General features: G+C 41.6%; 1 long non-coding RNA gene across 1 annotated transcript; it reads left to right on the top strand.

Moving 5' to 3' along the window:
* Positions 1–211: 211 nt before the first annotated feature.
* Positions 212–2,564, top strand: LOC110127335 (uncharacterized). Its single transcript, XR_002310756.2, has 2 exons — positions 212–494; positions 2,156–2,564. It is a non-coding gene; the product is annotated as an uncharacterized lncRNA (long non-coding RNA).
* Positions 2,565–11,043: the final 8,479 nt, after the last annotated feature.

Raw genomic sequence — 11,043 nt, 5'->3', positions numbered from 1 at the left:
TAAATGTGTCCCCAAACAATGAGGCAGGATGGCCCTAAATCTTTGGAGGATGAAATTTTTGGCCAAGTTAAAAAATTCTTCACATATTTGCACTGCTTGGTTTCCATGGGAACCCAAAGAGGTACTCCATAATGCCTTGAGAACTTCTATTTTTATATTAACCCTTCAGATCACAAACAAAGGAAAACTAGAGGGGAGGGGAGGGTGGAGAGGGGGTAGTGTACAGATTCTTGAATCTCATTTCAAGACCAAGGAAGTATGGTTTCACTGGAGAAGAAGTACGTCAACACTTACCTGAGAGCAGAAAGCACACTGTGTATGCCAACTGTCTAGATTCAGGGATGTGGTGTGGAAAAAGAGCATAAATAAAACTCATTCAGCCTGCTTACATTTGTACGTGACTGGAGGCTTGGATCCACCAAGATGTGTTTTCAGTCTGGAATCTGCTAGCCCTGGGCTAAGGGATTTGATCCTGGAAGCAGTGAGAAGTGTGGGTAAGTGGTTATTACCCTGGGTCTACCCCCTGGCTCATTCGATGCCCCTGGGTCTGAGTTCATAGCAGCCCTGAATACCCTGGGAAGAGCCTCAAGGCCATTGGAACGTGGAAGAGAAATTGCCTTTTAGGAGATAATGTGAACCTCAGTCTACATCGGCCCCTGACCTATTTCACAGACTCCCAGGACATTTAAATCTAATCTCCTTTCCTGTGCGAGAAGAAAAAGGCAGAACTTAGAGAAGAGAGACCTTACCAACAGTGGGAGTACGATATGGCTTCACAGACATTTCTAAACCTTCTGAATGCTGGTGGAAAAAAAAAAAGACACAACAACAAAAACAGCAATGGGAGTGAGTAAATATGAGTGGGTTTTTTTCAGGTCACATTTCTCCTCAAAATAAACCTATTTTAAAAATAATATGTGAATCAAACAGCACAGGAAGCTGATGAAGCTAAATGTGAGCACCTGTTTTTCCTACACAAGAAACAAAAATAAACTCACTGTAATGAAAATCAAGTGCAAAAATGATTGCCTAATTAATTGAATGCCTAACTGATGAGCTGTGCTCGGTAAATGTCTCTGGTGTCTTTTCAATTGATTGACAGTTCAGAGAGAGACGACAAGGCATTTTGGCCTCCAAAGATGTTGGTCCAGAGGTCCACCCTAATGGAGCAGCCTCTCAGCTCACCTGCCCAACACCCTGCGTTTCTCTCATCCTTGGGGGAGGAAGTACAAGAGTGAGGCCAACAGGTGGTCTCAGGGTGATTTTCCAACAATTACTAAATTGCTGAGACCACAGAAGACACGCGTAATGCCCCTGTTCTGTTTGGCATTCAGCACAGTTGTAATTTTACCCATATTTTATTAGCATTGTCTCCTCAGCCAGACTGTAGGCTCCATGAGTGCAGGAACTGAACATGTCTGGGTTTTCCCCATCATTTTATATTTAGCACCTATTCAGAGGCTGGACACAGTAAGAACTCAATATGTATGTATGAGTTGAATACAATAAATGTTTAAGAAGAGAATAATAATATCTGGTTAATTTCCTACTGCTTTGCTGTTCAGCCTCTCAGCCATGTCCAACTTTTTGTGACCCCATGGACTGCAGCATCCCAGGTTTCCCTGTCCTTCACCATCTCCTGGAGTTTGCTCAAATTCATGTCCATTGAGTTGGTGATGCCATCCAACTGTCTCATCTTCGTTTCTTGTGCTACTTTCAGTCTTTCCCAGCATCAGAGGCTTTTCCAATGTGAAAATTATGCAAGGTAGTGGTGTAAAACAACAGATTTACTCTGTCACTGTTCTAGAATTCAGAAATATGAAATGTATCTCAGTGGACAGAAACCAAGGTGTGGGCAGGATTACACTCCTTTCTGGAGGCTCCAGGGAGAGTCCATTCTTTGTCTTTTTCATCTTCTAGAAGCTTTCTTCATTACTTGGCCCCATCCTCCATCTTCAAATCCAGAAACATCAGGTCAAGCCTATCTCACACTGTTTTCTCTCTGACTTTCTCTCCTACCTCCCTTGCCCACTTTTAAGGACCCTTGTGATAATGTGGGCCACCTAGGTCATCTAGGACATTCTCCCCACCACAGGGTCAGCTCATGAACAGGCATAATTCCATCTGCAACTTTCATTCTCCTTTCCCATGGAAGGTGGCGTGGTCACAGGGACCGGGAACTAGGACATGGTTGTGTTTGGAAGGGACCATTATGCTACCTACCACAAATACCATCAAACAAACAGAGGCTTTGGGAAGAAAGCAGGAGGAAACTACAGAAGTTCCCTACATATGAACCTTTGAGTTGTGAACTTTCAAAGATTCACACATTCAAGGAGCCAGAACCTGAGCCGTCAGCATCAGGCATGAGTGAAACTTCAGCCTGCCCTCCAATTCCTCTTGCTGACAACCCTTCAGCCCTACCATCTCCCACCTCCTCTCCTCCTCCAGTGAGTAACTCTTGCCTCTTCACTCGATGCCAGCCCCTGGATGCCAGTTGTTGTACTGTACTCCTATACTTTTCAAGGTACTGTACAATAAGATTAAAAATGTTTTCTTTGCTTTTTTGTGTTTGCTTGCTTTTTACATATTATTTGTGTGAAAAGTATTATAAACCTATTACAGTACAGCACTATATAGCTGGTTGTGTTATTTGGTTACCTAGGCTAACTTTGCAAGACTTAAGAACGAATTGGACCTACCAACACACTGTTAGAATGGAACTTGTTTGTATGCCAGGGACTTACAGTATATCGGTGGTGTTTTGTTCATATTTTGTGTTGTCCCACAGGGCCAAGCAGAGGGAATATATTGTAGATGTTTCATTAGGAAATGTTTGTGGAATAGATTCATATCCTACACCCTCCTGTCAGGAAATGACCACCTGTTCTGTGCTCCTAATAGCACAGAGAATCATTGGACTCACAAGAATGCACAGATCAGAACAGCACTTCTATAATTAAATCCGGACTCCTTGGTGATAGTAACCAACACACAGCAATCATAACGAGCCAACATTCAGAGAGCACTTTTAAATCCACAAGGTCTTTCACAAACCTTATCCCACTGCATCTTTATCCACACCCTGTGGATGGCAATGATTAGTTTCATTTTACAGAAGGGGAAATTGAGTAACTTGGTGAAGATCTTTTGAACTGTGGTGTTGTTCGAGAAGACTCTTGACAGTCCCTTGGACTGCAAGGAGGGCCAGCCAGTCAATCCTAAAGGAAATCAGTCCAGAATATTCACTGGAAAGACTGATGCTGAAGCTGAAACTCCAATACTTTGACCCCCTGATGCGAAGAACTGACTCATTGGAAAAGACCCCAATGCTGGGAAAGATTAAAGGCGGGAGAAGAGGACGAGAGAGGATGAGATCGTTGGATGGCATCACTGACTCGAAGGACGTCAGTTTGTGTAAGCTCCAGGAGTGGGTGATGGACAGGGAGGCCTGGCATGCTGCAGTCCATGGGGTCACAAAAAGTGGGACACAGCTGAGTGACTGAACTGAACTGAACTGATCAGGGTCACAGGGCAAGGCCATCCCATTTTACCACATTGCCTCCTGGAACAAAAAGGAGATAAAATAGCCAGTCTTTGTGGTTCAGGCCAAAAATGCTGAAAGTAAGATTAATGATGTCCAGACATAGAGAAAAGTCCACAGTGGGGGGCAGAAGCATAAAGACCATAGTGGTGCTGGAGCATGAAGACCATAGTGGGGCAAAAGTACAGACTGTGGTGGGGCAGAAGCATTAAGGGAGGGAGCAACTTTGATTGGCTACAGACAAGGACCCCAGGTATCTTCATTCTTAGAACTTGATGTGGTCAGCACTCTGATCCCAAACTGCCATTTCTAAATTATTCTCCACCACTTCCTCCAGACATGACATGCTCCATTTCACTCTCCATCTACTAGTATTGTCCAACCCCTGAGACCTGGCTCTTCTACTTTGGAAGTCCAATATGAACTGGACTGTTTTTTTTTTTTTCTGAATTTCCAGTACCCACATCATGATTGATATGTGATAAAACCACATCAGTAACTGTAGAGTATCCTAAACACCATTTTCCTGATTTATTCCTTTTGGGTCTGATCATGTCCAAGAGAAGGAGAGTAAGAGGGGAGAAGGAGGAAAGAGGAGGCAGGGGAAGAAAGGGTGATGTTCTTCTCAAGGTCCTTGTGATCTGCGGTTGGCCCTTCCTGTGGCCAGAATCTTTCAGAATCTTTCTTCAACTCCTTGTTTTCTCTGTTCTCCAGCTTCTCCTTCCTCACACTTTTCTGAAAGAATATTCATAAGGCACAGCAGGGTACAAAACCCCAAGAAATGAATTGACCTGCCCACAGTTAACTTTAGTAAGGAGCTGGTGATGGACAGGGAGGCCTGGCGTGCTGCAATTCATGGGGTCGCAAAGAGTGGTACATAACTGAGTGACTGAACTGAACTGAAGGTGGGGAATTTCCAATTATCCAGGCTTCCTGTCCCTTCCAGCAACAGAGCCCCACCGTCACTAACCAAGAAGGTAATAATGCAGGTTCTGAGGGCAGATATGGATGGAGTGCAGGACTCGACCCAGGCATCAAATATTCAAATGCCTTGACTGTGATGAGCAATGAAGAAACTGGAGATGGATGTCCACCCTTGAGAAATAATTTGGTTTGGGGAAAAAAATGTTCCTAGCAACCCATGGAGTGAGTAGAGACAATTAATGATTTATTCACCAGTGTGTAATTGTGACCTAAACTGCATACATCAGGATGATGGGATAGGCGGAATGAATGGGGTTAGCATAACTCTCAAGTTATCTCTAAACAAAGCCAAACAGCAAAGACTTCCACTGATGTGTGAATTTATGCATTCAGACATGTTAACTGGCACACCATGCCTTGATGGTGGGCTCAGGGATAACCCAGGAAACAATAAGGATAGGATTCTTATCTGCGTAGAATGCAGGGAAACAAAAAATTGTCATGAACCTTGTGAATAGAAAGAACAAGAAGGACCAGGAAAGAAAAGGACAGGGTGAACCTACAATGAGGACCACCCCCCCACTCACAGTCACCTCCCTGCCCTTTTGTATTTCTTTCCTAGCAATTATCATGATCTGAAATCATTTCCTTTGTTGAATTCTTTCTTATTTTTTAAGCAATGCTACATTTTTTTTTTCATCTTCTCATGGAAAATTTCAAACATATACCTAAGCAGACAGAACAATCTAATGAATCCCCGTGTACCCACATCCCTGCTCCCTCCATGATCAATTCATGACTCTCTTATTTCATCTACACCCACTGGTCTTCCGCCTACTGCCTTGTTTGAAGCAAATCCAAGTTCTCATCTCTGTAAATATTTCCATATGTATTTCTAAAAGATAGAGAATTGTTTTTAAAGTGTATTTCCATGATGCTGTTATCCCAACTTTAAAAATCAACAATAACTTCTTTAAAATATCAAATACCATGTCAACTTGAAATTTCCAATTTTCTTCATACTATGGTCCACACATTGCAAGTGATTATGCCTTAAGTCTGTTAACCCACAAGATACCCCTCTGATATTTTCTCTTTCCCTTCCTCTTAATATATTTATTGAAAAAAACAGTTCATTTGTTCCCCCAGAATTTCTCTGGTCTGGGTTTTGTGGATGGAAACTTCATGTGTTCATCTGATTTCTGCGTTTCCTGTGCTGGATTATTTCTTGAGCATCCCCACCTTCCTCTTCAGAATGTAAATGAAATGAGGGCAGATGGTTTCCCCCTCCTTGTTCTCTACTGTATCCCTACTTCCAACACAGTAAAAAGTTTTTATCTGTGCTTAAAATGATTTGCTAAATGGACAAGAGTGTGAATGATGAGATAGGTCTTTACACTCAACAGAGGCCATACATACACAAGAATAAGAACATTTAGAGACATGCGGACAGTGATGCCTGTTGGTGGCTGTCGTTGTTTGGTCAGACTTCAGCTAGTCTTTTTTATTCAACACCATCTCTTCAGTGCAGTCTACGGTTGTCTAATTTTTTGTGCCATTTTTATGGAACCAGGTTTGTGCTACGTTAAAAATGAGATCAATCAACTGAATTTTTTGGAGAAGAGTTTACTGCTCATTGCTCCAGCACAAATCGTGTACAGCACGCTATAGTCTTCACAGTCCCCTCTGTGTGCAGAATAGATGTTCCGTCGTGGCTGAGCAGATTCAGCGGATGCTTGATGACACTGTTGCTGTATCTTTCTCCCATTTCCTTTTTAAATCATGGGGAAAGTGTACTGAAACATAACATCTCTTATTGCTTGTACCCCAGTGGCACTGCAGGGGGTGTTTACCAAGGGGCTTGGAACACAAATATTTTCAGAGATTTTCATGCAGTTGAGGACCCAGTCTATTTTGGACTTGAGTAGATGGCACAATTGATCTGTAAACTTCTTACTTCCACAATTACTCCTAATACTCTGGGTTTTCAGGATGTCATCACTCTTTTCCTGCAGGTTGTATTACTATCAACGATCCCTTTTGGCAATGTGTTGGCTGTTAGCTGTGAGAGGTTACTCCAATTCTCCAATTCCAAATGCAATGTCAGTGGCCTTGCTGAGCTCCAGGATCTCAGAAAGGAGACGCAGGCAGACTTGGGGCAGGAGCCAGAAATGTCAAATAGGCTGCATTTCAATGTGGATCTGCAGAGGAAATGCACACACTCACACACATGCCGGCATGTGCATGCACAGGTGGAGCTGGGTTATGACTATGGCTAACATCAGCTCCAACTTCTTCTGTTTATTGTGTCAGCAGCAGCTACTAAGTGGAATTGGAGATGGGACTGTGCCTGTCTTCCCACATCAGTGGACCTGCATCTGCCATAACTTCATTTAACATCCCATTAGGAGAGGTGGCACCACCAGCCCATCCAAGAACAGCCTCATTATCTCCTGCTACAGAGATTGCCTCACACATGGGCTGAACCAGGGCCAGGTTTGCATCAGGCTGTTCCATTGGCTCTGCGCCCCCTTCTCCTGCAGCCTCCTCTCCAAAACACCAGATGAGGAGCCGCTGGTGGCCTTCAGCTGAGAAATGGCCTGCACTTTGGCTCCTTCCAGCACTGAGGGGTTCCCTTTCTGTTCCCTCAAAGGAGGGGAGGGGCTCATAGCCCCCTAAAATACATGAGATTGGAGAAACAGACCCTCTGCTGCATTGATTTCCTGGATGAGCCCCCCACTGAGCCAGGCAGGGGCTGAAGTTCCAGACATCTTCCATCTCGATTAGAACTTGAACAGCTTTCTCTGCTCCAACACAGCAAAGGTCTATTAAATATATATAGTTTTGGTACTTATTGATGCTCAAAAAGAAAATAAAGTTCTCTGTGGACCTGAAACAGAAATGTGGTGAGGAGGGGACTGAAATTGTGGGCATGCTGGGCTCTAGTTTTTTGTTTTTGTTTTTTTCTTTTTTAAAATCTAGAAATAAAGGGGCAGTAGTAATGAGACAGCAGTCTTCAATGAGAATTGAATTAGAATACTAATGTTAACAGCTGTCTGTCACCCTGCACAACTCTCCATTTCTAAATGGTTACTATGTTGAGAACAACAATTGTTGTGTTGTGTTAGTAAATGTGGGGTCAAAACTCTTAAAAAAAAAAAAAAAGAATCCACCAGAAGTGGCAGAAGCTTTTGGTTCCTGAGGCCAACCCCCAGGGAATGGGAAACCGCAGCTAAGTTCATAGATGAAGCCAGGAGCAGGTAGAAGGAGGCTAGAGAATGCTAGAAGCAGAGGAGCCACATGGTCGGACGTAAGTTGAGCTGCCCACTGGCCCCTTATCTCCATCACTTCCTCCCTAACATCCCCATGGGCTGAGGGGGGGGGGACCCTTTAATGCAACACTGGTCTGGACCAGGATTCTCAGGGTCAGAGGAAAAACAACTGTCAATCACTAAACAAGGTCAGATGGAGGGTGGGGAGAATGAAAGAGAGAGAGAGGAGAGCCCTCCCCCACCCTCCAACTCAGCACAAAGTTCTAGAGACCATGAGGGAGATGCAACTAATGGTGGCAGTGAATGCATTATGTTGTTAGCTTAAGGTACTCACCACTGATGAGAGGCAAAGATTAGGAAAACCTCAACAATGAAAATCCTGTGGGCAGAGGAGCCTGGCAGGCTGCAGTCCGTGGGGTCACAAAGAGTCCCACACAACTGAGCACACACACATACACATATCAGTGACTAGAACACCTCTCAGGGCCTCAAAGAGGTAAAGAAAGAAGTAACAGACAAAAGTAGCGAAAGGCTATGAATCAGATACAAATTAAAAGCAGATCATTTTTTTAAACCTCAATTAAAGATTTTAGAAGTGAAAAATACAGTCATTGGATTTTTAAAGTCACAAATGGCTGTAAATCTGGTCGTAGAAAGAGGTATGAACTGGAAGACAGGACTCTGATGCATGACATGTGTATAAAACATTAAGACGGGTGAAAGACAAGTAAGAACCATAAAAGAGAAACTGAGATTCCAACATCCAGGAAGAAAGCATAAAGGGGGATGAGAAAGAAGCAATATTTGAAGAAAGCATGGCTACAAACTTTTCAGATTTGATGAAAAAGCATGAGCTTCTCTGGTAACGAGCCACCTTGAGTGCCGAGTAGGATAAACACAAGTAAATCATAAGGAAACTGTTGCAGAACAGAAAAAAAGGAAAGAAGATATCTAGAGCCACCAGAATAAATCATATTATTACAAAGGAATGACAAATTAAACTGACAACAAACATCTCATCCACAACAGTAGATGGCAGGAGACAATGACCAGCATCTAAATGTGAAGGAAGCTTAACTCTTCAATGTAACCTGTGAGGCTATTGTTCAAGAGCAAGGGCAGAAGAGAACAAGGTATTTACAGTGAGGGAAATGAAATACATGCTTTACCATCCTTCAATCATTGCAGAGAAAACTACTACAGGATATATTTCAGAAAGAAGAGAAGTGAACCAAAGGGGAAACAGCTACCTGCCAGAGACAACTCTGAGCAAAGAAACTGGTAAAAATATTTTGGTAAATCTATTTAACTAATTAAAATGTTAACTTAAGGATATTTGATTGAAATTTTAGACAACAATGTAGGATGGGACAGCTTGACATGGACAGAAATGTCAAATAACTTGATAGACTTTGTTAGAAAAGTGACAGCGATGGCAACAGTTTGCATAGCTGAAATACAGAAAAAGACCTAATATATTACCTTTCAAACTATAAGGGGAAAGGACACAAGAAAAAATTTTTGTAATTAAAATCAGAAAGAGAGAGAATGGAAGCAAGCATAAATATAAAACAAATATACCTTGATAGAAAAATATATAGATACCCAATAAATGTGACAATCAAAATTACCTACAAAAGTCAGAGAGCTATCTAGATAGATAACAAAAAATCCAGTTACATGTCATTTAAAAGACACAAATCAAGAGCCAAATGACAGGGAAATATTTCAAATGAACAAGTGGAAAAATGTGTACATATATGTATATACATGTATATATACATATACATACATATATACACATGTACATATATATATATATACACACACACACAACATAACTTGTGGGTTAAAAAACACTTCACAATCATAGCAGCAAACTATTTAAAATTGATTGGAAAAATGTCATTTGTATCAGAATTCATGAGACTTAGAGCAGTCTTTAAAAGTAAATTGCAACTTTCAATGCATTTCTTAAAAAGTTATTAAATAAATGAGCTAATCATTTAATTCAAGAACCTACTATAATAAGAGGAGAGGAGAAAAGAAGTAACCAATAAGAGCAAAAAATAACAAAGACAAAAGACAAAAAATGAAGGATCCATAAAGCCAAAATCTGGTTCTTTGGAAAGGAACTATAAAACAGTTGTCTGAGTGTAATGGTCATGGCGAAAAAAGAAGGCATGAATAAATAGGACTAGAAACTCAGTGAGTTTAAAATCATAAAACATTATGAACAATTTCTGTCAATAAATATGAAAACTCAGAAAAGATGGACAATTTTCTAGGTAAAAATTATAAAGATTGTTCAGACAGAGGTTCTGGTGGTTTTTAACAAAGAGTTTCACAAAAGATTCAAGGACCAGAAATTTTTTTCTTATACAGATTGTTCCAGAGAATAGATAAAGCAAATAAAAAACCTGACTCTTTTTTAATGCCAGTATAATTTGATATCGAAACTGGACAAGGACATTATGAGAAAAGAAAATGACAGGCCAGCCTCACAAAGACCATAGAAGCAAAAGTCCTAGATTAAATATTTGAAAATTGAATCTCACAATGTGTTAACAGCAGTACATTGTAGTCAAGTGGGTTTATTTATCCTAGGAAGTAAAAGGCAGTTCAGGTAAGAGTCTAGGACTGTCAAGTATGGATCTGCCTCCCCAAGGAGATGGAGGGTCAGCGCCTCACAGGGCCCCCCCACCCTGCAGCTCTCTACATCCAGGGCATGTATGTAATCAAACAAAACAAAACAGAACTAGACATGACAATGACAAAACAGAAACCTCCTAGCAAATCCAAAACAGAAGGAACAAACCTCCCAACTTGATAAAGAACAGCTAAAAAGAAGGGGGGAAAGGGGAAGCCATGACAAATTTTATTTTCTTGGGCTCCAAAATCACTGTGGACAGTGACTGCAGCCATGAAATTAAAAGACGCTTGTTCCTTGGAAGAAAAGCTATGACGAATCTAACCAGTGTATTAAAAAGCAGAGACATCGCTTTAACTGACAAAACTTGATAGAGTCAAAGCTATGGTTTTCCCAGTAGTCATGCATGGATGTGAGAGTTGGACCATAAAGAAGGCTGAGCGCCAAAGAATTGATGCTTTCAAACTGTGGTGCTGGAGAAAACTCTTGAGAGTCCCTTGGACTGCAAGGACATCAAACCCATGAACCCTAAAGGAAATCAACCCTGAATATTCACTGGAAGGACTGATGCTGAAGCTGAAACTCCAATATTTTGGCCACCTGATGCAAAGAGTTGACTCATTAGAAAAGACCCTGATGCTGGGAAAAATTGA

Source organism: Odocoileus virginianus, chromosome 11, assembly GCF_023699985.2.
Source record: "Odocoileus virginianus isolate 20LAN1187 ecotype Illinois chromosome 11, Ovbor_1.2, whole genome shotgun sequence".
NCBI lineage: Eukaryota > Metazoa > Chordata > Mammalia > Artiodactyla > Cervidae > Odocoileus > Odocoileus virginianus.
This window is presented reverse-complemented; position numbering and strand designations above follow the sequence as displayed.